Here is a 20,725-nt window from a genome sequence, read left to right as displayed (position 1 = left end):
ATCATGCTTCAGGTTGGAGGTATCTGGCTGTATATCAAGTCAGAGTATGAACGAACAATGTTTCAGTGATAGCTGGTCATGATATTAGATGGGCAGGCTAAAATCTAATATATATCAATAGCTTCACTGTTAGGGTTAAAAATGCATCGTATCATCAGGTCTCATTAATGGAATAATTTGAATAGAAAAGGGAAATCTACTACAAACTTATAGTTCTTTCGACTGTCCTCTTTTGCAATTTGTACTTTGATTGGATAGTGTGTGCTTAGTCTAATTACATTTAATTTCCATCCAAAGGCACTTTAGGGAATAAAAAGAGGATGGAATAAATAATCCACCTTGTTCACATTCATTACACCAGTGACAGTATTTCACATGCTCTTTCATAATCACTGTTGAGGATGCATTAACTATGTGTCAGCAACGCGGGCTGAAAAATATAAACCCAAATGGAGATCAAATCTACAAAGTGTTTCACTCTGTGTAATCATCTGACATGACGGATAGGCTGCAGGAATCTACAGTCTGGGCTAGACAAAAATCAGCCCCAGCCTCACTCATTCATGCCATTTTGTGTGTTTTTCTTATGATCATTGGTACTGCTGTTGTGCTTGGTTCCACAAAGTCCAACATAATTCAGCTTAAAACATTAGATATTATTTGTTAGCCACAAATAATATGATGTGAATGCTTAAAGTGAAACTTTATAGTAATGTATTTTTTCTTTTAATCTTTGGAAGACAGTGGTTAGCCCTGCTAGTGCATTTATACCAGTTAACCCTGACCAATTTGCACCAAAGCTGTCCAGCTTAATTAAGAACCATAACTTCAGAATTCATGTGATATGGAGAGAAAAAAAAAAAGAAAAATGCTGCTACACACTTCACAAGTTATGTCTATAAACTAGATTCATACGAGAAATCCTGTAATTTCAAATCCTGTTGCTAAATTGTTTAAAAGAGATAAGAAAACAATATAAATATGCTAAGGCAATGTAATACAAAGAACCCTACTGTGAGTAGAGCAGGTTCTGATGTAATTACTTTCAGTTCAAGATTGTGCTGTTTTCATGCTTCCATTCATCAGGTACTGACCAATCACTGTTCTATTTAGTACAGTTTGGAAGAGAAAGGGGACAAAGCTCAAAAGAAAAACAGCCATGGGAAAAGCACTCCCTGACATTGAATATGGTACAGCTCATTTATACATACGGGGGGGGGGGGGATATAAATCTACAGTATAAGTATAAAATGACATAGGACAAATTTATGAGTCTCATACCAAATTGCCAATTTAGAGCATTTTGATAGACATATTTTATGTCATAAAACAGAGCTTCATATTTTTAAAAAAGGATATTGTAAAAACCAAGGTCACTATTAGACCGCAGACCACATTGGACCACATGACCAGGGTCTTTATTTTACCATTTTCAAATGAACGTTTGTGACTAAATGGCTGTTACAGATATTATTATAATTAAAATAATCTTTAGTGACCATACTAAGACATTTGTGGAAAGCCATCATTTTGGTCATAAGCTAGGAATTCATTATTTCATTTATTATGTGTGTGTGTGTGTGTGTGTGTGTGTGTGTGTGTGTGTGCGTGTGTGTGTGTGTGTTTTAAAAAGGGGAAGATTAAGTGCCAAAATAATCCTTGTTGGACTATTGCCATTTTTACTAGACAAGATTCTGTGGCACTTTAGGCAAGCTCTGTGGGCCTTTGCATACTGGGCATGAATCCATAGACACCTTGGGCCTCTACATACAGTATTATTGCGTTTCAGACCATGGAGAAATCAAATATTGAAGAAAAATATGCAGCTGTCTTTATGTCTGGTAAGTTAGTGGACAGTCTGCTACAGACACTATTTAAAGATCGGCTAGAAATCTGGAATATTTGTGGCACAGATTGATATAACTTATGATAGTTTTTGTTGCAGATTATATCAACTACCATTTCACTGGACAATACAGATTCTTTGGTACTCTAACTCTGTTGGCCTTTGCATACTGGGCATGTATCCACAAACACCATGGAACTTGATATATTGACTCTTGTTAACAACAAAAAGATTGGCCAGAAATCTGTAGTACTGGTGACACAGGTCGATAGCCCACAACTGTTCTCAAGTGGAAAATGTAAGAATGTTTGAGATGTAGAATGATCTTTTCCAGTTGCCTTGTATTTATTTTACAGGTCGATATGCAATAAATATTTACTATATGCTTTAAAATGATTGCTACGATGGTAATATTTGTGGGATGACATTAAAAATCTACACTGTGAATCTATACTCCTGTCCATTGCTTAAGCATTCTTTGGTTTGTCCCTCTGGGGGAAATTTTAAAGTTTCTATGTACAGCTTTTAGAGAGGATTCCAAGTAGCTCTTAACTATCCCGAGAACCCATGACAAACCATCTTTTCTAAATTATTGCATTGTACTTGATGGATATGATACAACATAAGAAAGTGAATATAAAACACATTTCACTCTATTTTGTATGATATGAGGTGCTGAGAGAATATAATACTGTTATGGTGTTTGAAACAGTGGGAAAATAATGCAAAAATAATAGTCATGAATAGTCATGGAATGTTTAGCTGTACAATGCCGTTATATGGTCTGGAGGAGAATTTCAGGCCATAAATCACATTGATGAGCCCTCATTTGGAAATACTGGCTTGATCTTGATGAGATTTCTGTATGTAGCCATATTGTCTCTGCTAAAGGAATACATTGAAAAAATATACTTCCCATGAGGTGCACACTCATGTTAATGTTAAAAAAGGAAGAAAAACCCATGCAGAAAGGCAGGAATGAGAACCTTTCACACCTTGCTTCGTACACAGTAAATCCTGCAATGACATTCAGCACCCCCACAAAACCTGACAAGAATGAGACTAAAAGAAACATGAAAATAACCATTGTCTGACAGACTTTTTCACTAATTTTGTTTTTAAATAAGTAAGTAAGTAAGTAAGTAAGTAAGTAAGTAAGTAAGTAAAGCTTTATTTATATAACACTTTTTATATTTTTAACAATATTTACAAAGTGCTTTACAGAAGACATACAGTACATACAGGAAAATAAAACCAGCAGTAAGAAATAACCTTTAATAAACCTCTCTCAGTCTTTTTTTCCTGAGACATAGGCTACCTGTGGTTTTTACTGGAATAACATAGATAGTGCTTAAAATCCTATGGGAATGTAAATAGTTATGTGGGGTGGTATGGTGTGTGTTCACGTGCATCAGTATAAGCGAAATAGAGGGGGTAAAATGTGTATGTGTGCGTACTATGAGTGTTTGCCTATAGGTACCATGGCTGTACATTTCCATGCAGTCTCATAATTCATATAATGATGATTATAGTGGTTAGCATGTTTGCCTCACACCGTCAGGGCTGGGGGTTCAATACTTTGATTCCTGTGGCTGCCCTGTGTGTGCAGAGTTTGTTCTCCCTGTGTTGTGGGGGTTTGCTCTGGGTACTCCTGTTTACTCCTCCAGTCCAAAGACATGCATGCTATGCTCATTGGCATGTCCAAAGTGTCCATAGTGTATGAATGGGTGTGTGAAAGTATATGTGATTGTGCCTTGCGATGGACTGGCACCCAGTCCAGGGTGTACCCCGCCTTGTTCCCGATGCTCCCTGGGATAGGCTCCAGGTTCCCCACGACTCTGAAGGATAAGCGGTATAGAAGATGGATGGATGGATTGAATAATTGAGGCAGTTGTTCAATGCTTAGTGTGGAAGCATGTGAACTGTTCAGTATGAGCAAACAGTCAAGCATCTCCTCCTCCCTTAATGTTCACTCCTATGTGCAGCCACATATAGGAAAAATGTAGTTTCCAAATGAGCAGTACTGCTTTCCTTTATCCTCTCAGAGCAAACCAACTGAAAGCAATTACAGAAACATTCCAGCCATGTGCTGAAGAGTGGGAAAGGGGCAGAGAGGGAAATTGGTGGAATGAATGAACGCTGGAGTGTATCTGAGGTGACTGGCAGTGCAGATGGTGAGCACACCATAATCCAACTCCCCAGATAATGAGATGTGACTCTATTTCCCACAAATGCTCTCTGAGACCGAGATTCTCCCGACTGAAGCAGGAACATCCTGGGACACAAATCTGTACAAGGATCTGCTCAGTGTCTGGATCTATCTGAACCCAATCAAATTGCCCATTCTCAAATTCTTGTGTATTCCTGCAACTCATTTTAAGTCTCTGACTGCATGCATGAGTGTGTTATTTGTGGGTGAATGGCATTCTAGACCCAATATTTTGAAAGAACATTTGATGTTTAGAGAACTAAAGCATTTGAACGTCTTATTAAAAGAAATTCTTAGTGTATTCTTTACCCAGTAAATGGTTTTTAATGCAACTTTACATTATTTACGATCTATTATAATGCAATGGCATGTCTGAAAGGAAACTTTTGCCAAGTAAAGTTGGGTATTATGATCTTCAGCTGTTTTATTTCTTCTGAAATTCTTATGAAAGTACAAGAAGTGTAGAAGGGGTGATTTCTAGATTTATTTACTTTATCCTCTATCAGGACTTTCTTCTGTATTGCCTATTTATATCCATGCTACTCAAGAACTCGAGTAGTCTGCACAGAGCTCTTACCTTGACATCACTGAACACCTTTGGGATGAATTGGAATGCCAGGCTTCCACACCCAACATCAATGTCTGACCTCACTAATGCTCTTGTGGTTGAATGAACAGAAATCCCCACAGCTACACTCGAAAATCTACTGGAAATTCTTTCCAGAAGAGTGGAGATTCGTGTAACAGCAAAGGGGGACTAAATATGGAATGGGATGTTCAAAAAGCACAAATGGTTGTGATGGTCAGGTGTCCACAAACCTTTGGCCATATAGTATTATACTGTATACTATAGTATTGTGATTTTATTAAGTAATGTAAATGGTAAATGGTCTGCACTTATATAGCTCTTTTATCCAAAGCGCTTTACACTGTGTCTCTTTCACCCATTCTCACACACACTCACACACCAATGGTAGCAGAGCTGCCATGCAAGGCGCTAACTTGCCATCGGGAGCAACTCGGGGTTCGGTGTCTTGCCCAAGTACACTTCGGCATGTGGAGTCACGTGGGCCGGGAATCGAACCTCCAACCCTACGATTAGTGGACCACCCGGTCTACCACCTGATCCATAGCCGCCCCTAATGTACCATATGTACCATATTAATTAATAGACCGTGTTTCTGATAAAAGCGTCATCAAAGTGGTATATGATTTTGCTTGCAGAGACAGAACAGCTGTCTCTTTGTATTGTTTTTCACTTTCTTCCACTTTTTATTTTCTTCCCTTTTGTTTTTATTACATTATTAATACAGGACAGTTTTCTCTGACAATCTAAACTAGCAGTGATGCAGAAAACCAATATCAATATCGAGATGCTATCATCACATATTGTTTCAAGCCAAATGTTAATGCTTAAATGCATGATTTTTCTACAGCCTGATATATTGGTGGGAAATGACATTTTGCTGCCATTAGTCATCACACTGCTAGCCTTCAGCAGTTATTATAAACACATGCAAATAAGTTCATTAGAAACGTTTTAGTGTTCAGAGCAGGAATACATTCACGGAGCTGGATTTGTTACTGTGGGATACAGGGTGGACTTCCTCTACAAAAGTCTCACTGTGCATGGTTTTAACCGGACCATCCATACAGAGATGCAGCATTTACAGCACTACTGAGACTCTGTGTGCAGATATGTTCTCAGTGTGCTCTCCTTACAAAGTTTTTGATTGCGCAAAAACCCATGCCAGGAAAATAGATCTGACAGGGATAATAATGTTTGAATTGAAGGAGATCATACATTCTTTGTAGAGAGGGGTCATCTTCTAACATGCCAGTCTCCACCCGGGAGATGGGACGGGTGACCTTCTGACTTGGATAAGCCTCATTTCATCTTAGGCTCAAAGGTACAATTCAGTCTTTGTCTTCTCAAGGATTCATTTTACAGGTGACTTTGAACTCTAGATGCCCCACAGCTGACATCTCATCAATTGAACAATATTACCATGATGACATGTGGAGATCAGGCTTGGTCACATCCCATAATGAGTCAAGTAAAGTGGAACCCAATGCTGACAGTAGACTGAGGATGTTTGCATTGTAAAAGTTAAGTAGTAAAAAGAAAAACAATTCTTACCCATATATTTTAAAGAGAGAACATATAATTCTGAATAAATACTGTATGTTCTAAGCTGTTACGATGAACTCATGCAGGTAATCAGCAACTCTGCTTAACTTTTATGAGTGCTACATATAGAAACAAAGTTACATGCTGAAATATGACTATGAGCATTCTGATTTCACAGTCAGGGTTAAGAGAGAAACAGGTACTGTCAAGACATCTAGTTTGAGAGCATGTTGGAAACAAGGGGTCTAAAAATACACTATATGGCCTAAAGTATGCGGACACCTAACTATCATGCTCATTTGTGTTTGTTTAACAATGCCATTCTAAAACCAGTGCATTAACATGGAGTTGGTCCCCCCTTTGCTGCTATGACAGCCTCCAGTCTTTTGTAAAGGCCTTTCAAGAGATTTATATAGAAAGCATAACAAATGAGTGTATTAATATAAACCTTGCAGCCAGCACTAATATCTGTGCTCTTATAGAAAATGAATCAACACCAGGGGGGGGTGGGCAGGGAGTGAGTGAGGTTGGAGGCTCCTGCTGTTTTCAATTAAAATTGTAATTATCTTGCACTTTTCAGTCATACCATAGATTTTGACTTACTGTACTCCGTTTTTTCTTTTGACGTTTAACTTTGATCTACGTTAAAATGTCTGGGAAAAAAACATGAAAACTCTTAATAGACACAAGTGAGGCCTAGTGTATGTGCCACGACCACAGCTGCGAGTGAATCGCCTTCTTCCCCTGATGCTGTGTTCACACACACACACACACACAGTGATTTTATGCTGCAAGTCGCCAGTCGCTGTACTATGAAGTCGCAGGTAGGCATTCCTACTACTGGTTGTCATAGTAACATGGGTGGCGCATCTAACATTCCACTTTTGGCAACAAACCAGTTTTCTTGTTGCTGAAATAAAACATTCTGTAGAGAGACGAGTTTATATAAAATTCATCAGTGTATATATGCATCATATCCTACGAGATGAAGGAGAAGCGGTGTGTGCTCGGCTATCTACATGCGGCAAAAGCACAAGCGCCAATTAGCTTAGCTTATGGCCTTAGTGTGTTTAAAGCAAAATAATAATAATGAAACATACTCATTGTTTGTTGCAAGTGAACAAAATCCCAGTGTAGCAGAATACCGGTGTAGCTCCTATCTCAGTAAGTGAGCATCACCATTAGGGTTTCATTCACTATATGTTAGACGGTGACCGAGGGCGGTGCTGCTCGGAATCAGCGACAAGCCGGTCACTTCACCCAGGAAACACAGAGGCCACGGCCGAAGAGCTGCGGTCCGGCCCCCCGTCACCATCGAACATATACTGAGTGACACCCTAATGGTGACGCTCACTTACTGAGATGGGAGCGACACCGGTATTCTGCTACACTGGGATTTTGCTCAATTGCAACAAAAAGTAAATGTTTCATTATTGTTTATTTATTTATTTATTGCTTTAAATGCTAAGATCCCAAACTAAGCTGAGCTGAGCCGTGGCCACAGATGACGTGTGCTCACTCTTCTTCACTCCCATTGGTAGTCGCTGCACCAAGTCGTTCCAAATTTGCATAAAGTTAAACTTTTCTCAACTTTGTCGCGTCGCTGGACACGCCCACATCCGGTCACCAATGGTCGCCGTCGCTCATGTTGCCGGAAGTCGCGAGATCTCATTGAAAATGAACGGTCTCCGGTCGTATTGTCGCTGTGAGTCGCTCTATGTGTGACTCTGCATGAATCTGCCTCACCGCGTGTTGACCCCGACATTGCTGCCCTCAGGCTCAAGTTGCTAGCTTCGCTGAGGAAAGACATTGCCGATATTTTTAATAAGGAGCTCCAGGAGACTCTCGGGGATGCTCTGTGTACTATCAAGCTTGACCTGCAAGCCGTGAAAACATAGCTGGTTAGTGATAAAGTTGCTACCGATGCTACCATATCGACACTGATAGGTAGTGTTGGGGAAATGGAGCATGGTCTCTCCGGTTGTACCAATGAGATGAAGACTACTATCGAGTCTCGCACTGCTACCGTAGACAAGTTGGAGAATAAATGTGAGGACTTGGAGTCTAGGTCACGGCGCAATAACATTAAGATAGTGGGAGTTCCAGAGGGGCCTGACGCCTTGCTGAAGGAAGCGTTTGATCTGGAGAAGGAGCCGGTTTTGGACCGGTCCCACCGGACCCTTCAGCATAAATAATAAATCATCAATCTGTTAGTCTTTACTTGCAACGTTGCAACCATTGGCCTCAGCTCCTGCGAATGGGTTCAAGCAGACATCATTGCACAGAGCGAGGATCGAGAGGAAGCGGCCCCGGGGAGCAGAGAGGGAAAGGGCACAAGAGGAAAGACCTCCAAAAAGAAGTGTAGCAAAATTAAGTGCAGTTCAGTCTCACCTGTAAATACTGGAGCTTTGTGTTTGCTAACTTAGCTAATCAAGTATTAACTACAGTTTCACTACTAGCAGACGTCAGCACTATATCGTCATTCAAAATATGCTAAAGGCCAGCATTATCTACTGTATAATTATAATACTAAGTAATTTAGAAGACAAATATCCAAAGTTACGTCCAGTTAGGGAGCCCTCCATGTTGTTATTTTAAATGTTGAAGTTATAAATACAATTAGGGCAAACAACAACAACAATAACAACAACAACAGCAATAACAACTAAGACAGTTTCCCAAGCTACGAGTCATAAAAGGCAACATCATGTTTAATTAATATTAGGATTTTTCTAAATAGATATTGTCATGACGTAGTTAGTATTGTGCTAACAGATTATTTAGGGAATTTAGAAAATTATGTCTTCCCATATGTAAGGTTGAAAAAAACCCCCCCTTTTCTCCTGTTTTTCACAGAAAGGTGGAGAGAGTCAACCTGGCACTAGCTCTGAGTTGTGGGCACTCTTCAGGGTCAACTTGAGATGACCGGTAGAGGTAAAATAAGAGAAATTAAATATGCTTTAATATATTCGTATAAAATATAGTATGGTTAAATCTCAGGTATTTTTAACTAAAATAAATTTAGATTCTGTGCTCACAAATTACATTAAGGTTAAAAAGTTGTTGTTTTCCAATAATGTGGAGACAGTTCTGTTTATAGTAGTAGACATGGTAAAGAAGTGACAGGTCCATGAAAAATGGCAAAAAAAAAAAAAGTGTCTTTTGTTTACCTTTCTCTGCTTTTAATGTACTTTTGTGAGTGAAATATAGAGCGCTACTGGCAGCTTTGCACTTGTGGTATTTGTTAAATGCTTGGCATACCCATGTAAGCTGATATAAATTAGGACTGCTTCATTGTCTCTAGGTTGATTGTTTGTTTTTATGGGATGGCAAACTGTGTGTAGTAAATTGAATTTAAGAAAGAAAAAATAGGGTTGTCAGTGGTTTAAAAATTTATTCTGGGTGTGTGGGGTGGCCTGGATGAGTGGGAGACTCCCGGCCTGAAATGATGTCCCAGTCCGGCCCTGATCAACACATTCTGACCAATAAAATTAAACAGCTCTGCTGTACAATATATCATTGCACATTGTAGGAGGTGGATTTCTATACAAGGAGCTGACACAAATTCCCTCTGATTTCTCTTTAGCAAACACATTACGGATGAGGCGGCATGAACACTGTATAACAATTTAACATTAGACTGAGTTTGCATGCTCATCTTAATTGTTCTAAATCCTCTGTGACATGACTTACAAATTACAGGAAGCAAAGGTTTCAGTTGTATAATCAAGTAAAAATATTTGCCTCCTAGCAAATATGGCAAGTGAACAATTTGAAACTGCCAAACCTCTCTCAGATCAAAGCTCCCACATGCTGCTCACAAAATGACTCCACAAGCAGACACTCACATGGTGATGAATACTGTAGCTTGTAAGACATGAGAATTTTTCTTTATTCCCATCCACCCAGTGTGTGTACAGGGTAGGAAAGAGTTTTTTGTGCTTAAGAAGAGTTATTGGCAAATCACCAATCACTAAATCTCTGGTTTGCATTAGAGCAGCAGCAACAAATAGAGCTTTGATTGGCTGCATTGAGGAAGGAAAAACTGAGAGAGAAAGTGCATGTAACCAGCTGTAGGCCACATGAAACACTTTGGTAATGGATTAGAAGCACACACTAATTAAAATATTGTGTTTATTGGCTAGAGAATATCTCCTTTGAGATGATTACTAAGTAATTACTGTATCTTTTGGGTATTTGGAAGATTATTCAAAAAGTTGAAATAAGGTTAGGCGTATTAATCTACTTTCAAATGCTCTTCTTGAGGTTTGTTTAAAAAAAGTCTAGGAATATTATGGATTTTTCTTTATTCTCAGCATGTTTTATCTCTTTTATCTGTCCAAACAGGGCAAGATTCCAATCTATTGCTACCATGGACAACATCCTTTCAGAACCTAAATGGCCAGTTGTGCTTGGAAGCTGGACTGCATATAGCCCATATGGGTGCTCTCATCTTGACAAGCTTGCCTGTGCTGTGAAACAAAGTTATTTGGTGGTCTGGAGGTTTGCTGGAAAACTTGTAGAGAAAAGGCATCTTAGTACTGCCCGAGTGTTTGGGAGGTAAACAACTATAATGTACTTATTATAATACAGGCATTAACACAGTTACAAGCACATAATAGACATGACCATTGGTGGTTTTAATTTAAGCATAGGTACATACAGCACTAGGTTGATAGGAAAAGTGGAGTTCTGACTAAATTTGACAATTGCAATCTATTGAGTAGCTTAATAATAATAATAATAATAATAATAATAATAATAATAACAATAATAATCATCATCATCATCATCATCATCATCATCATCATCATAATAATCATAACGATAAATGATTGAGCTACTGGTAGCGTTCATCCATTCCAAAAAACAGCGTAAATGTACTTGGTGAACACATGTAAAACAGAACTCGGTTTTTAAAGTGGAGTTTAAATAGCCACGAATGCCTATTTATCCCAGTTCTAATAAAATATCAGTTACTACCTCTACTCCTATAGCTAGTATGGAGGGGAAAACCTTGGCTGTAGAGCACAAAGAAAAGTTATAATTTAAGTTTTATTTGAAGGACCAGAACTGTGGAGGAGCTGGCTCTGTTCTGTTTTTTGCGCAAGTCTGGGAATCCCATGTCATGATTTGCTGCCAGACACGGTTCACGGAAAAAAGGGAGCAAGTGCTCTGAATCAAACATCAGCAAATAATAATAAAAAAATTCCCCAAACACACCACATCAGCCTACTGTTTAATCTAGTGTAAAGCAAGTCCTTTGTTTAAGTTGGGGTCTGATGTTCAGGTATAGAGCTAAACAAAACACAGACTAAATGCCTCCAGCTGGACCTCAACTCTTATTAAGGTGGCTCTGTCACTGACCATGGTTTTGTAAGAAAGGTAGCACAACATTCAAGCAAAACCTGCATACAACGAAAGGCCTTATCCTGGCAAACCACAAGATATACACTACCATAGACAGTTGATTCAGACCTCATTCTACAGAGGAATACTAAATGTCACATTTGTACATGAGTACATTGCTTGGTCCAGTGCTTAAATTGTACCATGTGTTTGCCTTTGGATGAATGTTAGATGAATATTTTCTTCGAGTTAAATCAGGTATGAAAGTCACCAGGAGTAGTGTAATCTGGGTCAGTCCATCCACTATTTCAAAACATCTACCATCAAACATCTAACAGACTTAAATATACATTATAGGCACACAATTGTTCTACCCTACTCTGATGGAAACAGTTAGGAGAGTGGTTTGATGTGTGGATAAACATAATGAATTACTCTCCAAAGTATTAAATTGAGTTACCAAATAACTGAAGTTTAGAAGAAAAGCCAGACCTGAAGCACCACCTTCTTCCTAATAAGCTTCCTTTAAATTCCCATCTCTCTTATTCTCTACTGGTAATGAAGTTTTCACACCCACCACCTCCCTGTCTTGCCTTAATAATGGTACAAATCTAAAACAGGAGAAATAATGTATTGAAGAATTTTAGAAAAGTAATGTATTAAATAATTATCTCTAATTATGTTTGTGTACAATGGTGCAGGATGTTGGCTTACAGATGTAACTTGATATGCAAGAAAATATTAGTTGTGTGGACTTCAAAAAATGTCTTACAACATTTTATACAAAGCTTCATAATTAAATTAATTTTAAATCAATTTATTTCAATATAGAAAATATAAAAATATAACAATATACAGTATACATTATACAAAGATATAGATTTATATGCTGCCTAAAGCGTAACATATTAAGTGGTTTTTAAAAAAATATTTGTTGAATTAAAAGTATTAAAGTCAATACTATAAAGAAAAAGATGAAAGAAATAAATCATAAGATAAAAATATATATTCCGGTAAATAGGTAGAGCCAACAGTTAATGTACAAAATCAAGGATTCGAGGGAAATGTAGAGAAAAAGGTCAGTGATGGATACAATTCCTAAATGGAAAACATGAACATATCCCATAACATAGACCCTCTGTAATTGAGAGCACAGGCCTACACTCAGACACCGTCCATAAGCCTCAGAAGCCATCCATAGAAAGAGTGCTGATAAGTGTGCTTTGATTGTAATGGTAGAGACATTTACATATGCCCAGCAATGAGAAAGAGGCTTCTGATAGAGCTGATGGTAAGCAAAAGGAAAAATAATAATAGCCGCCTGACAAGCTTCGCTATTTCTTTTCACTGCCAATGGAACGGAAAAACTCAGTTCCGTCCAGTGCATTTTCAAAAGGCAGAAAAGAGAAAGCAAGGAAAATGCAGGAGAGATGAGAATGTGAGAATGAGATCTGGCAGAGCTTAGGGGAGTGAACACAAAATTTGAGAAAAAACCACAGCTAAAATGAGGGACAGGAACTCACATACAGCACCAAATGAGGTACAGAACCTCAGTGTTGTTTTTACCACTATTGCGCAGAGATTCGTGCTCAAGTGCTCAACACCGAGAGCGCAGTGTAAAGCCAACACATGCTCTAAAAGTCGGAAGCTATTGATGATGCTAAGATGAAGCCCCAAAGGGGCCATATGACTTTGCAGATTGAATATTGGACAGCGGGTTTCATTCATCAGCCTCTGAATCTTTCCGCTTCAGCTGCAGCTGAAAGAGATTCTGTACATCAATTTCTAAGAAAGAATGCATTTGTGTACATTATGTGTCCTAGCAAACTTGATCAGATGCCTTTGTTAAATTACTTTCTGCACTGTTTCTCATAGAGTTATAAATGATGTTCTGCACTGTTCATGGGGAATAAGGCTCATATTACTGTGTTGCATTAAAAAACTTCTGACTTTTTAGACTTATATTAACAACATAAAAATTAAAGGGCAATGCAATGCCTAATGTTTAAATAGTTTCCTTATTACAAATCAATACTCACACATATTAGCAACTGTCTTTCAAGCCTGCTCGTTCTATATTTGCGAGATGGCAATTTTGTAGTATCCTTGGAGCTAGGGTATTTATTAAGTTAAAGATAACACCCATCCATCATGGTATCAGATAATAAGCGATAAAGCAGAGACAACCATCTTTTCTGCCATGGTTGCTTACTTGCATGTAAAAAATGGGGCTTTGTATATGTTTTGCCTGTTTATATATGAAATTTGTGAAAAATATAAAACTCATTTTCATTGTATTTAGTGATCTAGTCCTCAAACTACTTTTCAACAGATTACCCTGTTATGAGATTGTTGTTATGGCTTTATAACAGTGGATATTTTCCCATGCTGTTCTTGTCATGTTTAATGTAAAACACTTCCATACTCTATAATTTTTCGATGTAAAACCATATAATACTTTTCTTATTTTGATTGACCTCCTTGATAATGAAGGCAAGTGCAAAGTGTGCACGTGCATTCATCACTACTACTACTACTACTACTACTACTACTACTACTACTACTACTACTACAGCTTAATGGGGATGTGTTCACTATGATTATGAGATGATTCCAAATGAACTGCCTGCTCTTGTGGTATTCCTGTGGTGTCCATGTCAGAAGTGGCAGCAACCATGAAAATGAGCTTTGTGGTCAACTCTAATGTAATTCAGTGTTTTCTTATTCATTTACCAGCACATCTGCGGAAAATGTTAATATTCATGATGGTTTTGACTAATTTCCAGTGTCATTCACCCTTTACATTGTTCATATAAAAATTGTGCAAGCTAAATTGTAAGCCCGAGTCAACGGCTAGCATATGCTTAGTGTCCATATTTCCTCGCTTAGCCACAGTGTTTTTACAACTTTAACCACTTGAATAGTGTGCATATTTTGAGAAGTGAGAACTTCTCATGTGTTAGCCAATATAGCTAACCTATGCCAGCCAGTCTGAAGTGAGTACTTTTCATAGTGTAAAGTTTATTTATTCAGAGTAATGTTAGATTTCAGCAACCTTGGAGCAGTTCTGGACAAATTTCTTACCAAAGCATATAGTTAAATGTAAGAACAGGGTCATAAAATGAATGAAAACAACATAGAAAACACTGTTTACTGCAAATATATTTTCTACGAAGAATATGTAGAGATAGAAGGCCCAACAAAGCAACTAGTCATTGGATTAGCCATTAATAAACCCTAGGATTTCCCTTATAGGCTGTCTCTTTCCTTGTCCAGGTCAGTTTATGTACACCACATGGGAATTCAGCGACAAGATGTTAAACCCGTTGGAAATAATCTTGACATCTCACCATGACTTATGAAATGTGCTGATATACACACTAGCACACACTATCTAATCGCTAGCGTAGTCTAAGTACTGTGCTGATTGCAGACCAAACTTGTGCCAAAGTGCTGTTTCCGACAGATTTGAGCGTGATTTCTCATCTGCTGTTTTGCTTCAGTCTGCCGTTCCCTAAGTGGAGAGCGGGTGGAATTACAGTCGTGTGCAGCAGGAGCACAGAATACAGAGACTGAGTAAAGGCAGAGTGCCTGAGAAAGGAATGCACTTCTTGCTTTGTAGCACTGAGTGCCTGGACTGTTTTCTCTTCCCTTTCAGGGAGCAAAAAACAGTGAGGAACAAATGGTAATGGTGAAAGATGGGGGTGTGGCTTCCTGGAAGACAGGCAGGCTTTTGCTTTGCTTTTCCTGGAGAATGAGTGGTATTCTCCTTCATTTCCTGTTAGCAGGTATGAAGCCTACCCTGTCTGCCAACATGCAGAAACTCTTAAAAATTTCCCTTTGCTTTCTTTGGGAATGATAAGATTCAACTGGTGTGGTTCTCAACTGCATTAATAATCCATAAAAAATATGTCATAGGATTTATATAGCCATGGAATGAACTCTTATGCATGTATTACATGTGTGTATGAATACCAGTTCCAATCTCCATCAATATCATTTTCTTGATCTAAACAAAATGAAAAAGTAAGGGAAGCAATACATGCTGATCTTACAAGAAAAGTCATTATAGAATTTCATAATAACTAATATGGTCATGCTCTTCATTGGTAGTAATTGTTATGTAGTACAAAGGCAGTGCTTTAAAATTTGTAGAATTCTAAAAGTTTTGCCATAGACACTGGTCCCATATGCGTGGGGTGGGACATTGTTTGTAACATTCCTCTGAAACACGTTTCCCTACTGAGGTAACATGTCAAAAAAGGCTGCCCTCTAGTGGGATTACTTGGAAACAACTTCTGTGACCACCTTACTGGAGGGAGAATTCTTTTTTCCTCAACAAAACAACAAAAATATAAATAAGTAAATAAGATCTGTTTCCCCCATTTTTTTTCTTCTACTTGTAACGGCAAGGATAAATGAGCTCAACGACATAATGTTTAACCTAATCTTATTATATCAAGCCACTACTTTAGTGTTTTCTAGTTATACTATTCTTGTTATACCGCCTTTTCTTTGTTTCTGTATATACTAGTCAAATTATATAAACAATACACTTCCAGAACAGGTCCACTCAGTGAATCACTTCACACAAAGAAGCAGTAAACTAATCCCAGATTTGCATTCTGTTCTTTATCAGCAGAATTAATGTAATATTCATTGATGAGCGATATAACAGCAAACCTCATATGTCTGCCTCATTAGAAGCATGTATTCACTAAATGCACCTAAATCATTTCAAAGCACAGTAAAATGTTTTGAATTTTGCTTATTGACAAATTGTTAGACACTTGTGCAGGCAAAGTGTGCATTAAGCAGACTTTCTGGTGGATTTGGAATGAATATATTTGCACATTGTAAGTCATGAGATGGGAGATGGGCAATTTGTTCTTCCTTTAAAACTCTCCATTCTCATTCTAACTTTTATCTTTTTGGCCCAGGTTTTATGGAGTGCACAAATTCAACCTGCTAGTCTATCCAGTGGTACTCTCAACAGGGAAGTAAAACTGCAGTTCTCCATTACAGACTGAATGAAAAAAACTATCCATAATGGATTGGATACGAGTCTTATTCTTTTCTTTTTCATGTATTCAGCCTCTCCAGAGCAGGCAATTATGCCAAAGAATTTTCACATCCACTCCTTAGAAGAAAGTGTGCTAGAGAAGAATAGAGGAAAACACAAGCTGTTCAAAAACCTTCCCATGATTGATATGGTTTCTGGACTTAAAAGCTTATAAAATAATTTAATTGAGAGTATATTGCCCAACTCTAACCATGCAGTCAGTTTTGTGTAGGAGCAGAAGCTTCTCCATCAGTAACTGAGCACTGACTTTGGCCGGTCCATATATCAAAGCCAGAGTCAGACGTCTGGGAGTGCAATAAAGAATTACATAGTTTTCAAAAGCCCCTGCGTGACAGCGCTAACTAGTATCATAAAAGCAGACAGTGAAGTAACAGGCCACCCCAAAGATGGGCATCCATGGTCACAGCACATTCTTGTCATTACTGTCAGAGTGAGCCAAAGTATCTCTCTCTGTTATTCTGTGATTTCCTAACTACATTGTGAAGGAGGGTTAGGGAGGGGAACTGAGCCACACTGCTGTAAAAGTACTCTGATTGTTTGCAATGGGTCACCATTAGCTATGGTTGCTGACATCAAGGTATCTACTACAGTTACAATCCCATGTGTGTCATGTGCCATTGGTGCCCAGGGATTCTTGCGAATGCAATTAAGGATGTTTACATTCTTACTGCTGAGACTGGAGGAAAAAAATACTAGAGAGAAAAAAAAAATCACTTTTCCTTGATTCAAGGGTTGAGGAATCACTTTTAGTTTTCCTTTGAAATCATTTTGAGACATTTGCGGCATTGGTGGTCTAGCCTGGGGCCAAGATGGATATGCATCTGAAGAAATGTTCTCTACACTGCAAATAAAAATGGCATCTTAGCAAGTGGAATTATCTTGAATATAGTCAAATTGATCTAATATGTCCTATTATAAGTTTACAATAAACCAAATATATGATTACTAGGCCTATTTCTAAACATTTTACTAATTTCATGCTTGAAATAATCTTGTTCTGTTGGCAGAGAATTATACTAATTGAAAGCATTTAGTTCTAGAAAGAAGCAAAATACATTGCTACATCTCTTACTGAATGGCAAAACCCCCCCAACCCAAACCACCAACAATTAAAACAAACAAACAAACAAACAAACAAACAAAAATTAATAATTTCTAAGGGTATGCATAGTACTATAGCACTTAAAGGATTAATCCAGTGGTTTTCAAACTCTATATCGTTTGTATCTCGAGTGTATGTGCAATTAACATAGATCATAAATTCAACACATTTGAATCATCTGGAAAGAACAGAGAATTTATTGATTTGAGAAACATATAATGGAAGTCTAATGGCAGCTGTTGAACTCTGTTAAAGGTGTTTGTATACTTTTCGTTGTAAATGACTATACGGTATAATGAGAAATCAAAGTTACAAAGCTGTGTGTATGCAGTTTTATGTAATGTCCCAACATCAATATAGTAAAAAGCAGGTATCAGGAAACAAAGGTATCAGGTGTAAACCTACTTACATATTTACTTTGAACTATGTTGACTACTTTGGTCATTCATAACTGCAAGTATTTCCCTCTGATTAAAGTAGTCCGATCTTCAAAAGGATGAATTATAATCTCATCGACAGATCAACAACTGCCCTTAGAATTCCACTATAAGTTATGTTGTTTTCTCAGCACAGGGAAAGTTGTGGATATTCTTGTCCATTGTAATTGCACCCATGCTACAGATGTGGTAGATAGAGATTAGGCTGAAAAACACAGGAGCATTCCTTTCCTCCTTCCTCTATGAACCAAATGTTGTACATTACTCAATATTCTCTACTAAACCTCATAAAAAATAGCAATAGACAACGGGCTCTTCTGAGTGCCTTTGGCACCCTTCATTAAACTTCTTTTCCAACCAAGAGTTCAGCTGTCACTGATCAGGGACCGAAGTGTCATATGTACTTTGTTCTGACTGTGCTGCCTCCACTTCTAAACACTTGTTGTTTTTGTTTTAGAATGCTTTTCCAGACCGTTGAAGCAGGGTCCTGCTATCCAGACAAGAACAATATGTGTTACTGAGTACTGTTCCTCAGCACAAGTGAAGCAGAACTTTAATGAAAACACATTGTTTCCATTTCTCTGCCTCTGTCTTTCCTCTAAAAACTCGCATTCTCTCATTAAAAGTGAAAATGACATCTTTTGGTTGAAATGCAATATTTAAAAAGCGATAATATAAAGCTTACATGGCATGCCAGTTAATGAGGCACAGTGTATGTGAGGGTCTGAAGGGCAAGCAAGTGTTCATAAGAGAGAGTAGATATGATAGAGTGGACAGGATGCTTAGCACAATATAGACCAAACAATCCCAGGTGTCAGTCATAGTGACTGTAGAGCAGTTATATAACTCACTCTCTAAAACAGCTGTGTGACTTCCTTACCCCACAACCTGAAACCTACAACACAGTGACCAGGAAATGAACACACACACACACACACACACACACACACACACACACACACACACATGAAGATCTAAGCTTATCAAAATAGCACAACTCAGTTAATGCTATTGAGTTTACAACAAAATCAGAGAGTTGTCAGCCTTAATTCCAAAAACCTTTGTAGAAATATGTTAAGTAGATTATAAAGACATTAATTTTTAAACCCATGACTGCATTTAGCAATAAGAAAATATTCATAAATATTAACAAGAGAGAATGATGTAAAATGCTGAATTTGTGTTAATCAGCTGAGCATTACTCTGTGCCTAGTGTTAACAGTGCAATGAGAATTATGTGGTCTTATGACTGAGAAATAAAGCCCACTGTTTTCTCTACTGCCCTTGGCTTCAGACTCACTGGCTTTCAGCAACGTGATATGAGAAACAATTTCAAAGATGACATGCAGCTGTCTGTGGAAGCAGGCAAAGTAAAGTTTCAGATGTGCAATTACCTTGCTCTTCTGCTTGAGGAAGAAGTTCAGGGATATCTCAGGATCTCAGACAGGTACTTTCTGCAGGTATGTTATGTTCTGCTCATGATCTTGAAAAATGCAGCAAATGCGATGAAAGAAATAAATGAAAATGTTTGTGGTTTATCTCAGAACTTCAAGATTCAGTCAGATATTGATTTTTAACATAAAAAAAATCAGGAGGAAAAAAAAAAAATCTTTATGGACTTCTTTTTGTTCGCTTCTGTCTCTGGAGAAAATTTAAGTCCAAGCGAAGAGGAAAAATGTCCTTGCAAGCTGTCTCCCAGTTGACTAGAAGTAGATTTCAGACACACCTTCTGAATGACTGCGCTTTCACTCACGGGTGCGAAGGAGGAGGGAAAGAGAGCGCGAGGGGAGGAAAGTGCAGGAGAGAGGAAGCATGAGGAAGGGTGCTTGGCTTGGCTCTGACCACTCTCGCTACACACTCGTACTGGGCTTTTAACTAGGGGCAAAGCACCTGGAAGCTCCACTCTCCTTGGCTCTTGTCTCGATCCCCCTCTCAATAACTCTCTTAGTATTTTTTTCCACTGAGAGAGACAGGGTGTTTCTCTGGTTCCTTCCATACAAAAGACATGTGTCTGTGGCCAGGCAAAAGGGAGGTAGGAGGGGAGACTGGAGAATGGGATGGGGTAGCCAGTGGAGAGGGATGGATTTGAAATTTGGCCCCCTCTCATCCATTAGACACCACAGTTCCCCGAATTCCCTCTTACTATTTGCCTTGTTTTCCCACCTCCAACAGAAACACATGTAAACCATTTCATAGTTGCACCAATAAATATTTTCATTCATATTATGTGAAAGACTATGGGATGGCTCCTACCATGTAATTTTCATCTTGAAGTTCCTTCAACAAACAGTTTAAAGCAGTCTCATTTGGACATATCAATGTATAACAGATATAGTTTGGTGAGCAATTTCTATATGAACTTCGGCACAGTAGAATTCAGTGATGTTTTTTTTTTTTAACTACATTTCTTTCCACTGTTCTTTCTTATTTATTCAGGAGAATGTATTTAAACCTATCATGACTTTCTGCAGCCCAATTAGACTGTTCTAATTCACTTTTTAAAATTACAAATGGTTAAACGACATACCTTAAATGAATACCATATGTATTAAATGTATAGGAGGTTTT

The 20,725-nt window shown here is 38.1% G+C and overlaps 1 protein-coding gene across 1 annotated transcript in view; it reads right to left on the bottom strand.

Annotated features, from left to right (window-relative positions):
* Positions 1-20,124, bottom strand: part of col8a2 (collagen, type VIII, alpha 2) — a 45,137-nt gene extending 25,013 nt beyond the window's left edge. The window contains exon 1 of the mRNA XM_053612673.1: positions 19,552-20,124. The gene's annotated coding sequence lies outside the window, so the exon portion shown is untranslated. The remainder of the gene's footprint in view (positions 1-19,551) is intronic.
* Positions 20,125-20,725: the final 601 nt, after the last annotated feature.

This window comes from Ictalurus furcatus, chromosome 24 (assembly GCF_023375685.1).
Source record: "Ictalurus furcatus strain D&B chromosome 24, Billie_1.0, whole genome shotgun sequence".
In the NCBI taxonomy this organism is placed as follows: domain Eukaryota; kingdom Metazoa; phylum Chordata; class Actinopteri; order Siluriformes; family Ictaluridae; genus Ictalurus; species Ictalurus furcatus.
This window is presented reverse-complemented; position numbering and strand designations above follow the sequence as displayed.